At 38.2% G+C, this 15,730-nt stretch overlaps 3 pseudogenes across 1 annotated transcript; 2 read left to right on the top strand and 1 right to left on the bottom strand.

The window, feature by feature from the left end:
* Positions 1 to 1,260: 1,260 nt before the first annotated feature.
* Positions 1,261 to 2,003, top strand: LOC147935477 (uncharacterized; annotated as a pseudogene).
* Positions 2,004 to 7,430: 5,427 nt separating this feature from the next.
* Positions 7,431 to 8,301, bottom strand: LOC147935476 (uncharacterized; annotated as a pseudogene).
* A 1,698-nt stretch (positions 8,302 to 9,999) lies between these two features.
* LOC147935475 (putative FBD-associated F-box protein At1g32375) lies at positions 10,000 to 11,911 on the top strand (annotated as a pseudogene). The gene is made up of 4 exons (XR_015571195.1): positions 10,000 to 10,130; positions 10,209 to 11,147; positions 11,274 to 11,408; positions 11,507 to 11,911. The product of XR_015571195.1 is annotated as a putative FBD-associated F-box protein At1g32375 (transcript).
* The last annotated feature ends 3,819 nt before the right edge of the window (positions 11,912 to 15,730 follow it).

Below are 15,730 nucleotides of genomic sequence, written 5' to 3'. Positions count from 1 at the left end.
GACCCCGACGAGGAAGAACAACCAAGAATAGTTAGCCAGGTCAGCATTAGGGATGAGGAGTGTAAGAGAGCTAGATCTGCAATCCTTGACGTTCATGACCCCTTGCTGTTGGAAGATGCACCACCTTTTCATGATAATGTCAAAGGCGCGCCAAGACAGGAGAGAAACATGGACCTAAAAAAAGCTGAAGATTCAACTTATATAAGTCGGATATTTGAGAGCAAGGCAACTCTACGACAAGCGCTGTGTGTATATGCCATGTAAAGGTTATTCAAATTCAGAATTGGGAAGTTTGACAAAGGCAGAGTTATTGCAACATGCGTGGACAAGAACTGCGGTTGGCGAGTATATGCAACCAACCACCCAAATTCTCAGAATGTGGAAATCAAAGCTGTAACTTTGAAACACACCTGTGATGTTTTGTCCAGGTCTAAATATGAGGATAAGGCGACAGCCAAGATTTTGTCTGAACTCTTGGAAGCAAAATTTGAAAATGGGAAGAGAGGTCCACGAGCTTGTGAGCTACCTGAGATGGTGCTGTCAGAGCTGAACGTAACAATTTCCTATATGAAAGCATGGAACGCAAAGGAGTTGGCCATGAATGCTGCCCGTGGCAATGAAGAAAAAGGTTATCGTTTTTTTGCAACCTATCTGCATTTGGTTGAGTCGACGAATCCAGGGACGATCTAAGATATTCAGACATGCGTGGATAAAAAAGGGAATACTAAGTTTAAATACTTATTTTTTGTGTTTTGTGCCTCCATCAGTGGGTTTAAGTATTTGAGAAAAGTTATTGTAATCGATGGGACAGCCATGAAAGGTAAATACAAAGGATGTCTTGTGGCGGCCAGTGGCCAAGATGGGAATATGCAGATCTTCTCACTCGCTTTTGGAGCAGTCGGAGTCGAGAATGACAGTGGTTGGGTATGGTTTTTTAAACATTTACAACAGTTTGTCCGCGATGAGGAAGATTTGGTTTTTTTTGTCAAACAGGCATGCATCCATTTATTCTGCAATGGGCAAGGTATATCCACTGGCGCACCATGTAGCATGTGCAGTCCACCTATTTAGGAATGTAAAGCATCAGTTCCACTATGGTGGTCTTGCTAACATGGTTTCAAAAGCTGCGAGGGCTACATAATCGGTGATTTCGAGTACTGGTGGAAAGAAATTAAGAATTGCAAGCCAGCTTGTGCGGCCTATCTTAGAGACATTGGTCTATCCCATTGGACACTATCACACTTCTCTGGTAATCGGTACAATGTAATGAGTAGCAACATCTCTGAGTCCCTAAATGTAGCAATGGTTAGGGCGGTGGATTATCCTATCGTGTCGATGGTAGAATTCATTATGGCTATATGTTGATGTGGTGGTTTTGGTGTAGGAGGACAAAAGCTGGTAAAACGAAAACAAGATGTACACCAAAAATAGAGGACATGTTGATAGACCACTTAGAAGATTCGGTGGATTTTGCTGTTTTATCTGCCAGTGATTGGATATACCAAGTTAACGATGGAATTAGGTGTGTGTTCATTGTCGATTTGGAGAATAAAACCTATATGTGCAGGATGTTTGACGTCCTGAAGATCCCCTGTTGTCACGCTTTGGCAGCCTCACAAGTGCGGGGAGTCGATAAGTACTCACTGGTCAATGCTAGTTACTTTGTTGCTCCTTGGTTGAGTAAGTACAAGGGTATAATTATGTCAGTCCCTAATGAGAAAGATATCAATGTCCCTGAAACATGTACGGAGGTTGATGTGAACCCACCAAACACAAAGCAAGGTGGTGGGAAACCACGTAAAAGAAGGATTCCATCTCAGGGGGAACTACACCACGTAAGATGCTAGTATTTACATGTTGGTGTAACGTTTATATTTTCAATATAGGCAGTTGACATTTTAGTTTCCCATGGCAGGGAAAGTAGAAAGGGAAGTAAAAGAAAATCCGCAAGTGTGGACGTTGTTTCAAAGTCGGGCACAACAGGAAGACATGCTCCACTCTAATTTGATAGGGTTAAGTTGATGGTTGACTCTAATTTGATAGGGTTAGGTACGTGGTTCGATGTGAGTTTGGAAATTACAATGTATTTTTGGGAGTTTTTGCTATTATCTACACCGTTGTGTGTTTTTTCGTTGTGGGAGTCAGCAAAATATTTACATGTATGAGTCAATATTTTCTTGTGATACTGTTGACCTATTCGAATTATGTTTTTTTTGCTTTGGTGTTTAATTCTAATCAAACTATTCCAGTTAAATATGTTTTCGTATTAAAATAATAATAAATGTATGATAGACAATTTACTGGCAATTTCAATAGACTATCACTAGAGTGGTGGACAAATTATTGATATCTTCGGACGGACAACTTATCGGTATAGTAAATAGTCTACCTCTCAACTTATAGACACGTTAATATGATGGACAACCCAAAATAATTAGATGGACCACGTATATAGCATGTCGAATAAGGAATAGATGGACAATACGAACTGATGATTGAATAAGGAATATACTGTCCACTATAAACAAAATGTTTTTTCAAAATAAAATAATAATAGTTACAGTTAGATGGACAAGTTAATGGTATATTCATTTGTCTACACTCGTGTGATTGACTATTTATTGGTATATTAAGAAGTCTACCCCTATATTGAGTTAAGGTTTTCAGATTAAGATAATTATCTTATGACGGACAACTTCTCGATATAGTAAATAGTCTACCACGCAACTGATAGAAGAGTTAGATGATTCGGACAACCGACAATAATAAGATGGAAAACCCATAATAATGAGATAGACAACATTCATAATGGATAACATATATACGATAAGAAGTTTGTTATGATGGACAAACACGTAGAAATAGTTTAAAGAAGCACCAACTTAGAGAAGACCTGTCGAACGTGGACAACCGCTACAAAACAAACGATGGACTACTTGAACGCATAATAAAGGCTGGCAACCAAGAGAAAGAGGAGAAACCTAATGGCAACCCGATGAGAACATGAAACGTACTTTTTCTTCCTAAGGCTAACCCAGAATAGTTAGACCCTTGGTTTTCGATGGACCCCCTCACTTCGTCCAGTAGCTTCGTGTAGCCATCAACCGTGGGACGGATTTGATGCCTCAATTCCCTCATTTCTTGACCAGGAATTTGACTTTAGCCCACATCATCAATTGTTCGATGGTGTCGCCATCAGGTCCTAGAGTGAGGTACGATATTCGGTCCTCTTGTTGAAGAATCTTCATGTGGAGGTCGTGAATTTTGTCTAACACGACTTTTTCCCAGGACTTGATGAGATGAAGCCCACCGTCCTATCCAACATAGAAAACATTATTTTAGCACAGGTTATTAGATCTACTTTTTAGAAAATAATGTTTGGGGCTTACGTAGTTATTTTCACACTTGTAGAATAAGCGGCTGTTGCCATGATTGGTGTCTAGTTCCAGAACCATGGAACCACCACTGTTACGCTTCTTATGGATCCCAAATTTTCCGCTGCGTTTGTCGCGGGAATTGATTGACAAGGAAGATGAGGCAGATGAGGATGAGGATTGGCTGTAACTATAACTCCCCATTCTTGGGAGAACTTGTTTGTTGTTGATTTTCTTCGTTTTCGGCGAGAAGAGGATTAGGTTAAAAATGTAGGTGATATCGGTTTTAACCAACAATATAAATAAATAAATGATAGATCAATATTAGCCAGTTCTGACAACACACAAGGGTTTTGACATTTGATTTAAGCAACAGTGCAAACAAGTGGGATGATGGAGCCCATATTACATTATTAAAAATGTAGATAATATAAATGTTTAAACGGTGGACTTGTGACAATGTCATTTGAGTTTAAGTAGACAATGTAACAGACAAAAAAACGAACTTAAAGGACAACATTAAACAAATTTAACTTAGCTAATCGAGACCCATTGACTATGGGATTAGGAACAACTATTTAAACCTTTGACATCGCCACCAAGTGTAGCAAGGGGGGGCACCTGTTGGACAGTGAGAAACTATCGCAAACGTCAGATACGGATGATATTTTCCTCTCCAACTTTAGCAGTGCTCTAGGTCGACTCTGCTCACTTTGTCCACCAACCGCGATCATATCATAAAAAACCATTTGGGCGACGACATCTAAGGCAAGCTCATCAGAGAATGAACTCCTAAACTTTGTCATGAGGGTAATACCCTCATTGGTCTCGTCGAGACATAACATCAAAAACGTTAGTGTAAAGGTCATGGAGGACGATGGATAGACTTTGCCGAAGAGAAATCTCCACTTGTAAGAAAGCAAGGCAATGGCTTCTCGGTAGTCCCCAAATCTTACTATAAATCTAATACCCTCAAAGAAAGGGCGAAAAAGAGATCCCAGGTTTATTACCATAGGGTTCTCGACTATAAGGAGTATTGATGATTCCCTCAAAACGTAATCGTGAAACGCTAGGTGCATGCTGTCGGGTCCTGAAGCAGTAAGTGGACCTAGGTGCTGGAAACCTGCCTTTCCTAGGAGGCTAACAATGTATATAACTAGATGTTGTGGGAGGGATTGAAGGTTTATCATGGTTGAAGTGTACAATCCGAAAACATGGTAAGTAGTTAATATAACATACATGGAAAAGGTTCAAAAACTTTCAGCACTATAAATGACAAGTTGGTTGGGAGGTGGTCTGTTAGTGTGGGGCATGTTTAATAACTTCAAACCTAACCAAGTACTAAGAACATGAAGGTTTTTCTTTATTATTTTTAAAACTTCATTGGAAAGAAATCCATGGAGTTCGAGCATAAAAATGTTCATGATGTCATTACTATTTCTTGTAAGAATCTTTTTTTCATTGCAATTAACATAAGAGGCGAATAAAGTAACAAAAGGGAAATTAAGACTAAGGTTTTCAAATTAAAAGTTAGATGAAATACATTTAAGGGCCACGAAGGCTAAGCACGAAGACAACAAAAGGGAAATTTAGACTAAGGTTTTCAAATCAAAGTTACATAAAAATACATTGATGGCTACCAGCCACGAATGCTAAGCACAAATTCATCGTACACATCTACGGCAAATCGCATCCACAATGTCCTCTGTCATTCCATCTAAACCCAATCCTTGGGCGTGTAACTCTATAAACTTCACCGTTAGAGGTCCACAGTCTCTAGTGCGGTCGTTTTGGTAAACGTCAACAAGCCTGTCAAAGGTAAATGCCTTAGGTATGGCAAAGGTAATTAACTCCTCCTTCACAAAGCTCCTAATAGCGAGAGGGAGCATATCGAATATCGGTTTTATGTGGCGAGGAACCTTTATCGAATCATTCTTCACAATTAGGGGGTCAAGGATAGAGACATGACCCAACCTCAAATCTATGGCGGCAGCAACCCAGTGTCCCTTTCCCAAATTCAAGGGGACGTAAACGGTGTCGAGATCTCTCAACCAAGCCAATCTCACCGACCGACTGGGAACTACTCCTCTAACATAGTTCTTGATAACGCTGTTCCATACAAAAGCGTTCTTGTTTTTAGTCTTTTGGTAACGAACGTAATCATTAGCCAATGTTTGTGAAAACCAGGTATCCAGCACGACAACTCTTGACTGCAGGAAAGACTCACCCAAACTTCTCCACAATATGGTTAGCATGGCTTCAAGATGCTGAAAGAAAATATTTATACATATGTGCATATCGACGAAGATGACATGTTATAACATAAATGACGAAGGAAATATTTACCGGACTATCAACCCAGTTTTGCGGTCTATATATGCATTCAAAAAAATTGTTCTTCACCCTATGCCCATCTATGATGTATTCCCTGAAACATAACATCCATTTTAAAAAATAAGAATAAATATGAGTACCAACAAATATGGTTGGAGAGTAAACTAACGTAAACTTACTTTTTTCGATAAGATGCTAGCTTTTTGCTAGGAATTTCTTCTTAATATCATCCCTTATGGTCCGGAAGGGATTGTAGACTTGAGCTTCCGATTCGGGTTCAAGTGCCTTCTCATTTTTGGATCCTGAAGAAAAACCAAACCTTCTAGGCTTTGTCCTAGCTTTTTTGGCGGGAAAAGGGGTAACATCTTGAGATGAAGGAGAAGGGTTTCTTTTCTGTAGCTGTGTAAGCAATATCAAACATGACGACGTCAGATACGGCCAATAAATGTATAAAATATGCCCTCTAAAATTGTTAATACCTCGCGAGTCAGGATGGTGTCTACTGCGGTGGTGTCGTCGGAGGAGTTTACCGTGGGAACTCCATCACCTTTAGTGTGTTCCGTACCTTCTCCATAATCCTCAATACGTTCCTTTCCTACTTCATCATCCCCTTCTCCTTCTTTATATTCTCCATCATCCCCTTCTCCTTCTTCATCTTCTCCATCATCCCCTTCTCCTTCTTCATCTTCTCCATCATCCCCTTGTCCTTCTTCATCTTCTCCATCATCCCCTTCTCCTTCTTCATCTTCTCTATCATCCCCTCCTCCATTTTCATCTTCTCCATCAACTCCTTCTCCATCGTCATCTTCACCATCAGCACCTCCTCCATCCTCATCTTCAACAACTTCACCTTCTCCATGACTTTGTCCCTTAGCTTCGACATTACCTTCTCCAGAACCTACGACATCCTCAGGTTGTTCAGATTGGACAGATTTGGCAGACAAGTTAGGTTGTACATCCTCGTAACCATGATCAAGTGCCACTTGTGAACCTTTAACTCTCAGGTGGCCATAAACGCGCATTGAATCAAGCTTATCATTTCCTGAGTTATCCTCCACACTAACATTATCCTGATGCACCTCTATGACACGTTTAACAAGACCCCCAACTTGGTCGCCACCAATGGTATACATCAGTTCGTTTAACACAAAAAAAAAGATGAAAGTTACAATAAACTATTTATCACATTAGGCGGCAATGTCAACCATTTAATACTAACATACCTGTTGTTCATTGCTTTTGTCTGATCCATCTCACCGTAATGACCGTGAGGATTTTTTGATATGATTACGCAATTCATATTGTGTAATAGGGCCACACTGATCAAATACACCTTTCTCCCTGAGTGTTTTCAAAACATCGTCTACTATCTCACTCTAAGTGCATCCTGTTCGACCGATAGCTTTAACTCTACCTTCGCAATAGCCACATTATTTCTACGGTCAACCTCTTTCAAAAATTTCACAGTAGTGACACCATCGACAACGACATTAGTTGAATCTCCATCCAGACTTTGGGGGATTGTCCTGTTTTTTTGGTTTTTGAGACCAAGTTGATGGTTTTCATAGGTAACTCTGCAAAACCACTATGCCATTCCTCTTTCTTAAATATGTGACCATCTTGAAGCTTCTCTAGAATGTATTCCACTCGCATATCTTCAACTTCATCACCCCAAGAGTAATCTTCAAGGGCAAAGTCATCGTCTGTGGTGTCTAATATGCTTTAAACTTGAAGCTGCGTTTAGATGAAAAATATATTAGCTTCAAAAGTTTAGAGAGAAAACGAAATAAAGAAATCTAATAGATTATAAAACTTACAGTTGGATCATTCTCCGTTTCTATAAGTGTGGAATTGTGGAAGGTCTTAAGCATTGTCAGTTGGAGGACCGAACGATCAGTAAACATCAACTCATCCACTGTTTCAGGAAGGTATTTTCCCAATAGCGGAATGGCATAAAGACACATCAGTTGGAAAGAAAGAGTAAACCGTGAGTTGCTATGTGCGACTGGTTAAACTTGTCAACTAGTTTTTGCAAGGTATCCACTTTATCTCCAACTTTAACCATTTCTATGGTCTTGGCAAATGCTACACACCTCCACGGATATTTAGCAAATGCATCAACATCTTTGACCATCTCCACAATTTTTTTGGACGCTCTAACAGTTGATGAGTCACAAAGCAATAAACCCTCAACTATTACAATTAGCGCCATCCATTTTTTTTACTTTGGCATCCTCTTGTCTAGTTTCAACATATTGACAATCTCTTGTATAGTGTATGAGTTCTTGGGTCCTAACAAACTCTTCCAGTAAGGATCATCACCTTCCGCCGGATTCTGCATTTTGGCAATGGCGTTTTTACTTGGCAATTGGCCACAGTTCAGCCCAGTGACAATAGCAAAATCTCTGAGGGAAAAGCGTATGGGATGACCGCCATAAACAAACCACATCTCATGTTTCTTCTTAGTAACAAGTGATCGACAGAGGATTTGATGGACCAGTTTGCATGACAGCGAGCTCTTCCTTACTGTTAGGCGGAACAGGCAACCTATTGGTGAAGACTTAAGCCACAAAAACTCTTTCGTCCCATCCATGACTTCAACAATGTTGAGGAGATACTCTGGTTTCGAGTAAGAGTTGATACATCCTTTCTAAGGATAATGATCGGTGGCGAATAGCCTAGGAGGCAGTAGTTGCGCATTAGCCCCTAAGACTGTGGGTTCGGGGGTGAGGTTCCTGTAAGATAACAAGATTTGACGGTAGACATTATTATAACGAACGCTACACAACATTATAATCTGAGACGAAGTGATAACAACTTTTGATGGCAGACATTAAAACAATGGACAATTTTTTAATACAGAATCGAGTAGACAACTTATAAATTAGGCAGACAAATTGTAACCATTGTCATAGACATGAATACTGTGAACGAAACCGTAGAACAAACAAATTTGGTCTACTAGGTTTAAGGTAGACAAAAATGGTAGAGAAAAATACAGTGGACAATTTTAAAAAACATAATCGAGTAGACAACTTATAAATTAGGCAGACACATTGTAACCATCGTCGTAGACATGAATACTGTGGACGAATCCATAGAACAAACAAATTTTCTCTACTAGGTTTAAGGTAGCCAAAAATGGCAGCAAAAAATAAAGTGGACAATTTTAAAAAAAAAACATAATCGAGTAGACAATTTATAAATTAGGCAGACACATTGTAACCATCGTCGTAGACATGAATACTGTGGACGAATCCGTAGAACAAATAAATTTGGTCTACTAGGTTTAAGGTAGACAAAAATTGTAGACATAAATGCTGTAGTCGTAGTCGCAAGGAAAAAAAGCAAACATTTGGTCTACTAACGAAAAATGATGTAGACGAAAAAACACAAACAAATTTTAGATCTGGTCCAAAAGGAGACACTATCGAAGTTTAGAGATCTGGTCCACAATGGAACCTACGGTGATGTCGTCCACAAAAAGTTTAAATAAGTTTCAGAAAAACTAACCCTGACGTTCGGGCAGTCGGGTTATCCCCTTGGGTTTTGTCGTTGACGGAATCAGAGGGATTTCTTGGACCACTCTCAGAAACACTGTCTGAGAATTGAATGGGATGGATAGTTAAATTAAATTACATAAACAAATTTACAAATAGTAGGAGCTAAATCGGAAAATTTACCCTCCGACGGCGGCCAACAATGTCGAGAAATTCATTGGCGTTTAACGGGAATGAAGGAGGTCCACTTCCCGATAGAGAAATTACAGTTAGAGGCAGTGGAATTTAGTATTTTGTAGGAATGATTCGAGCAAAAGACAGAGAGCCGCGAAAGAGAGAGCAGAGTAGAAGAAGAAGACGACGATTCAGTTTCGGGCTTAGAGTAAGAAAGTAAAAATTTTAATTTTTTATGAATATTTACTACAGTTTAGAAAAAGGAGAAGATGGTAATTTTAAACAGAGACAATGCCATCGATTTTACAGATTTCGAAAGGGTAAAACGATTATGGCATATTTGGTAAGATTTTTCACTCTACATAGCACATTTGATAGTTTTTCTCTTTCTGGATTCTTTATGGCAAGCAGAAAAAGGATTTAAAAAAAATGACATTAGAAAAAATAATTGGTATTGTTCATGGCATAATCTATACTTTTCTCTAAAAATCGGTCAAACGTCTAATTACATTTCTATGTTAGTATAAATAATATTTTAAGCGTCCTGAATTCACATCTTTCTAGAAAATGGGGAAGGCCACTAGCGATTGCCGGACTAAATCAAATTTAAATATACATGCATATGATACATCCCACCATCGTCTTTATCTTTTGACGAAATGGTGTCTCTCTAATATATTTAAATATGATTATTCGTTTTTATTGTCTTTGATTGATCTGAGAGGAAGCTGTTCATCCGGTGTATCAGGTGAGTTTTGATTTCTTTGTTTGGATCCGGTGTTATTTGCGAATATCTCTGTTTCTTATGAAAGTTTTCACTTTTCAGTGAGCTTTGAAAGCAAGAACGGCTTAACATTTCAGAGTCATCAGTAAAGGACATCGAAATTAATCAGGTGTTTGATTATCAATCATTTTTCTATGGATAGTATAAGTCAGTTGCCTGAAGCGCTGCTCTTAAGAATATTGTCTTTACTGCCTGCCAAGGATGTTGTAGCCACAATGGTTTTGTCAAAACGGTGGCAGTTGCTTTGGAAACTAGTGCCAAAACTCATATATGATGATAGTTATCAAAATATTGAGTATGGAAAATTTTCTCGGTTTGTAGACAGGTCTTTGCTTTTGCACGAGGCGCCTGTTATTGAAACTTTGCATTTCAAGCTTGGTAGAAAGTGCGATGTTGTAGATATCAGTGTATGGACCGGAACTGCAGTTAAACGCTGTGTACGTTACCTTATTGTCGAAATTGATTGTTCTTCAAGTACAACTCCGGTCATACTTCCAGTGAGTTTATATACAGGCTGTACAATGCTTGTGACCTTGAAACTAAACAGCGTGGTTATCCTGGATATTTCTTCCTTGGTTTCTTTTCCATCCCTCAAAACTTTGAGCCTTTTGTTTGTGGTACCCAAATGACGGATTTGTCAAGAGGTTTTTATCCAATTGCCCTGTTCTTGAAGCCCTGTTTGTGGAACGAGACACCGATGACAATGTGACCATTTTCACTATTATAGTGCCTTCTTTAAAGAGTTTATTGTTGCGAGAATCAAACTGCGGTGGTAAAGATGATGCTCGTGGGTTTGTGATAGATACTCCTTCTTTGGAGTGCTTAAACATCCTTGATCATAAGGGTGGGTTTTGTATCGTTGAGAATGATATGCCTAAGATTGCAATGGCAAATGTTGACGTCACTTACATTCTTCCTGGGAAGATTTTGGGGTCTACTACTTCAGCCAAGAGTCTATATTTGTGTTTATCAACTTCAAAGGTATTTCTTTGACTTTCTTTTTTGAATCACTTATTAAACCGGAATGGAAACTATATGTAGTCTCGTGCCAAAACCTGTTGCCACCATAGTTTTTGTGTACTTATTCTTATTATATCTCATATGCAGAATGCATATCCTGTTGGTAGTGTCTTCCCCTGTCTTGTAAACTTAAGGCTATGCACATGTGAGACAGAGTGGTTGAATCTACTCATGTGTCTGCTCAGAGATTCCCCTAAGTTACGGGCTCTCAAACTTGAACAGGTACATATATACATATATATTTCAGCCTAAATGATTCAGTTTCCTTGGAAATATGTTTATCTAATGCACTGTACTACTATCCCATCAATTTAAACTAGTACCATGCCCATCAGCCTGATATAGCTCGCCCGTGCTGGAGTGAACCGAGTTCAATCCCTGAATGTGTGATATCGAGTCTTGAAACTCTCGAGTGGGTAAAATATGAAGGAACAGAGGAAGAGAAAGACGTATCGGCATTTATCTTAAGAAATGCAAAAATTTTAAAGAAGGCAACTATCTCATCTAACTCCACTGATCCCAACAAGAAACTTAAGATGCTCAAGGAGTTATCATCGTCGCCTAGACGCTCACCTACTTGTCAGCTGATATTTGACTGAAGTTATTAAGTTAATATGAGAAGCCCCGAAGGAAAAAAACATGTTCCATAAGTCGAGTAACATCAGGTTGTCATGTCAATGTTTGATCATGTATCTTAGATATGTTGAAAGGTTATATTTGAGCTATTTGAATTTCTTATGTTTTTGGCTTTTTGCTCTAACCTTAGAAGAATGAAACGATTGTCTTATGTTTTTGGCTTTTTGCAATACACTTCGTACTGATGAATCACGACCTTTCACAAACTTTTCTTGTTATGTTAGTATTCTATTTCTTGGTTTGAAATATAACTGTTACTAAATTGAAACCGAAAGCTAAGTAAGCTTAGTGTGGCTCTGTTCGGTTCTGTTGTGAGTGTAGCATAAACCAGTATGATATATGAAGAGGAGATTATCCACCAAGAGTGGCTTGTTCAAGAGTGGCTCAGTTGGACGATGTATACACATGTCATCAAATGATTGTGTTTTCTTGGTGATGTTTTTGATGGATCCGTAGAGACGACCAAAGGAGATCCCACTAAGATTTGTATGGATGGATTCATGCAATCAGTGGAAGGCGACAAGACAAAGGTGAGAAATACCTACCAGGTGTATGGCTGGACATCCGTTCCCCTGCTCATCACATGTATGAAGGCTACTACTATTAAGTCTAAAGTTTTTAAATTTCAGTGTAAAAAAAAAAATCCAACTGAATATATACATTTTTTCATTTGCTTTTCTTTAGTTAAAATTTATTCTGTAATTTTTAATTTTTGTTACAAATTAAAGAGAAAAAAAGAAAAAAAATAGAAAGAGAAACAGAGGACGTTAGGGTTTGGTTATTAGCTTATGGCTAAAGAAACAACAAGGTAGCCCTAAATTAATTAATTAAGAGAGGATAGCACTTTGGAGGAGAAATAGAGAAATATTGAGAGAGAGATTAGAAAAGAGCCGCCGAGAGTTAAAAGGAGCAAAGAGAGTTAGAGTTTTACCTTTGTGTTCTTTGTGTGAGATTGTACTCTCCTTCTAGCTTCTTCGTCTTTGGGAGACAGTTCCCATTTCTCACCCAAGACGTGGTTAGAGGCAAATAACTATGTTATCAAATTCCTGTAAGTTCCAGCTAAATCAATCAATCGATCATAAATACCTATACAGTGAAGGAGAATAGCACAAGGGTTTAGGTATTTCTATTTCCTTTATTATTTTTTTTGTTTTATTCTTTTGGCACATAATTCATCAATCTCTGTATCTTCAAAAACGAGTTAACTCTCAGTGATGGATAGATTAAGTGAATTTCCCGACGCACTGCTCTTGAGTATATTGTCTTTTCTGCCTGCGAAAGATGTTGTGGCCACAATGCTTTTATCCAAACGATGGCAACAGCTTTGGAAGATCGTGCCAAGACTCATATATGATGATGACAGCGATGAAAGTTTTCCTCGGTTTGTGGACAGGTCTTTGTTGGGGGTGGATCCTCACTCCCACACAAGGCCCGGCCCAAGAAAAGCCCAGGAAAATCTACAAGTCGAAGAGGGGTATCTTGGTCTTTTCGGGGGACGAACCGACAAGATTATCTGTAAATACGGATGTACGACACTTGAGAAAGAGGTACGACACGAAAGAGGAAAGAATACGAATAAGAAGTCATTCAAAGTTTAGAATCGACAAGCTCATAGCTCGTCTTTTGTTTTACATTTCGTTATTTTTGCTCGTCTAATTCATATTGTAGCCCGTCATTTTGTGCCTCGGCACCGATTTATAAAGAGAGTTTCGATCTCTTTTTTACTGAACTAAACATTTTAATTGTGACCGATCTGGACATCAACAGTCTTTGCTTTTGCATGAGAATGAAATGCCTAATATTCTAGAGGCACATGTTGATGTCGCTTATCATCTGGGAATATTCTGAAATCTATTACTTCTGTTAAGCGTCTCTCCTTATGTAGTATAACATCCACAAAGGTAATATCTTTTTAACTACAACATGCCGCTGTTTGTATTGTTTTATCATCTGAGGAACCGACTCAAACAATTTGTATCGCATCATTTGAAAGATTGGGTGCTCTTGTGACCAAACATGTTGCCACTAACATTTCTTGTGTATTTCTGTATTGCAGGAGCTGTCGTCGTTTCCCAGGCGTTCACCTACTTGTCAGCTTACATATTCGATTTAAAAGGAGCTTATTTTATAGTCGGTGTTGTAAGTTAGGCGTTTTACGTGGGTGCCCACTAAGATTTGTATGGATGCATTCATGCAACCAGGGGAAGGCGATACGACCAAGGTGAGAAATACCTACCACACATGCTCGACATCCGTTCGCAGCTCATCACATGTAGTTCAGTTGCGGACAAGGAAGGAAGCATAAGAAAGTAGTTCGGTTATTTAAAATAAAAACCCAAATGAATTTATTTTTATTTTTATTTATTTAATTTATTTTCTAGTTGAATTTTTATTTATTAACTAACCCGAAGGTCGATATGACAACCCGAAAATATGGAAATAAGAATTTTAGGAGAAACTAAAATATTATTGATAAATGTATTTAAGTTTAGGACGTTTAGTACTCCAAAAAAAAAAACTTATGGCTTAAAAAAAAGGGCGTTAGGGTTTGGTTATAAAAAGAAGCTTATGGCTAAAAAACAAGAGAAAAGTTAGGAGAGAGGTTAAAAATAACAGCCGAGAATTAAACTTCTGTGTACGAATCGGCTGTTGCTAGTGTTCTTTCGCATAGATATCTTTTTTGGATAGAGGGTTGGAATTTTACAAAGAGGCTAGATTAGCTCTCATCAATAATGGATCGTATAAGTGGGTTGCCCGATAAACTGCTCTTGAATATATTGTCTTGCGAGAGACATTGTGGCCACGATGGTTTTGTCCAAACGATCTCATATTCAGTATATGATTTCATGTCATAGTATTCCTTCTTTTTTACAGTACTTCGAAAGCATATATGTATACGTTTACCTGTAACTAGTCCAGTACTTTTCTCGTTCAACGGAGAAGGTATTCTTAATTTATACCCTCACTACTTAATTCATGTTCTTTTTTTATAGACCTTGTCATGTAATTCTAAACCAAGATGGTCCAATTTAACCGAACCAATCAGACCAAAAGAAGCTTAACCGGAAATCGGTAGTGTGATTAGTCTAACACTCTATAAACTAAACAAACATGTAATTCCAACAGTTAGAAGCACCAACAGAAAACAAGCCCCGATGGAGAAAATAGAGTAACAAGTATAACCACAAATCTTGTTTTGTTTCTTTAACCACAATTTTCAATTAATCAGTCGACACACTAAACAGAATTAATGGAGCAAAAACCATAAAATGATATGCTGTAGCTAAGCCAAGGACACAATATGTTTATGATTCTTTCTCCGACAGACGACAGTGCAAAGAGGCAGAGCAAGAGCGAAAACATAACAAACTCAAAGATCTAAATATATGGAAAAGAAAAAATATTCAAAGTTCTTTAGAGCTTAATTCTAACAGATCTAAGGTTTAGATCACAAACCGATCAAAGAGATTTACCTGGCTATATATTGAATATGTCTTATACCCTCTCAAGGATGACAGAAATGAGTCCTTAAGAGGAAACCAGTTATGCAAATTACAACATATTACCTTTTAGGTCGGTAAACAGAGATAGAGGCGCTTGACTAAAGCTATAGAAGCCACAAGCTGCTCAGTATGGGTAAAAGAAATGGCTAGTCCGCTCTAGTTTTGCATTCATATATCGTTATTAATAGCAAAGTTATATATACATTGTTATTGTCTTAAAACATTTTCCTAAATCTTGTTATATATCTATCTACTTAATTAACTCTTAAAAAAATCTTCATAGCTAAGCCCGCAAATGGAACCAACCCACTCCTTCAACAAGAGGTGCATATATTGTTTGAGATAAAATAAATATCCAAAAGCATTTTCCTAGTATAATAGAGTAACAAAAAGAACATATCTTAT

The sequence above is a fragment of the Camelina sativa genome, chromosome 11 (assembly GCF_030686135.1).
Source record: "Camelina sativa cultivar CO46 ecotype springtype chromosome 11, ASM3068613v1".
In the NCBI taxonomy this organism is placed as follows: domain Eukaryota; kingdom Viridiplantae; phylum Streptophyta; class Magnoliopsida; order Brassicales; family Brassicaceae; genus Camelina; species Camelina sativa.
The sequence above is the reverse complement of the archived record's forward strand: the minus strand, read 5'-3'. Positions and strand labels throughout refer to the sequence as shown.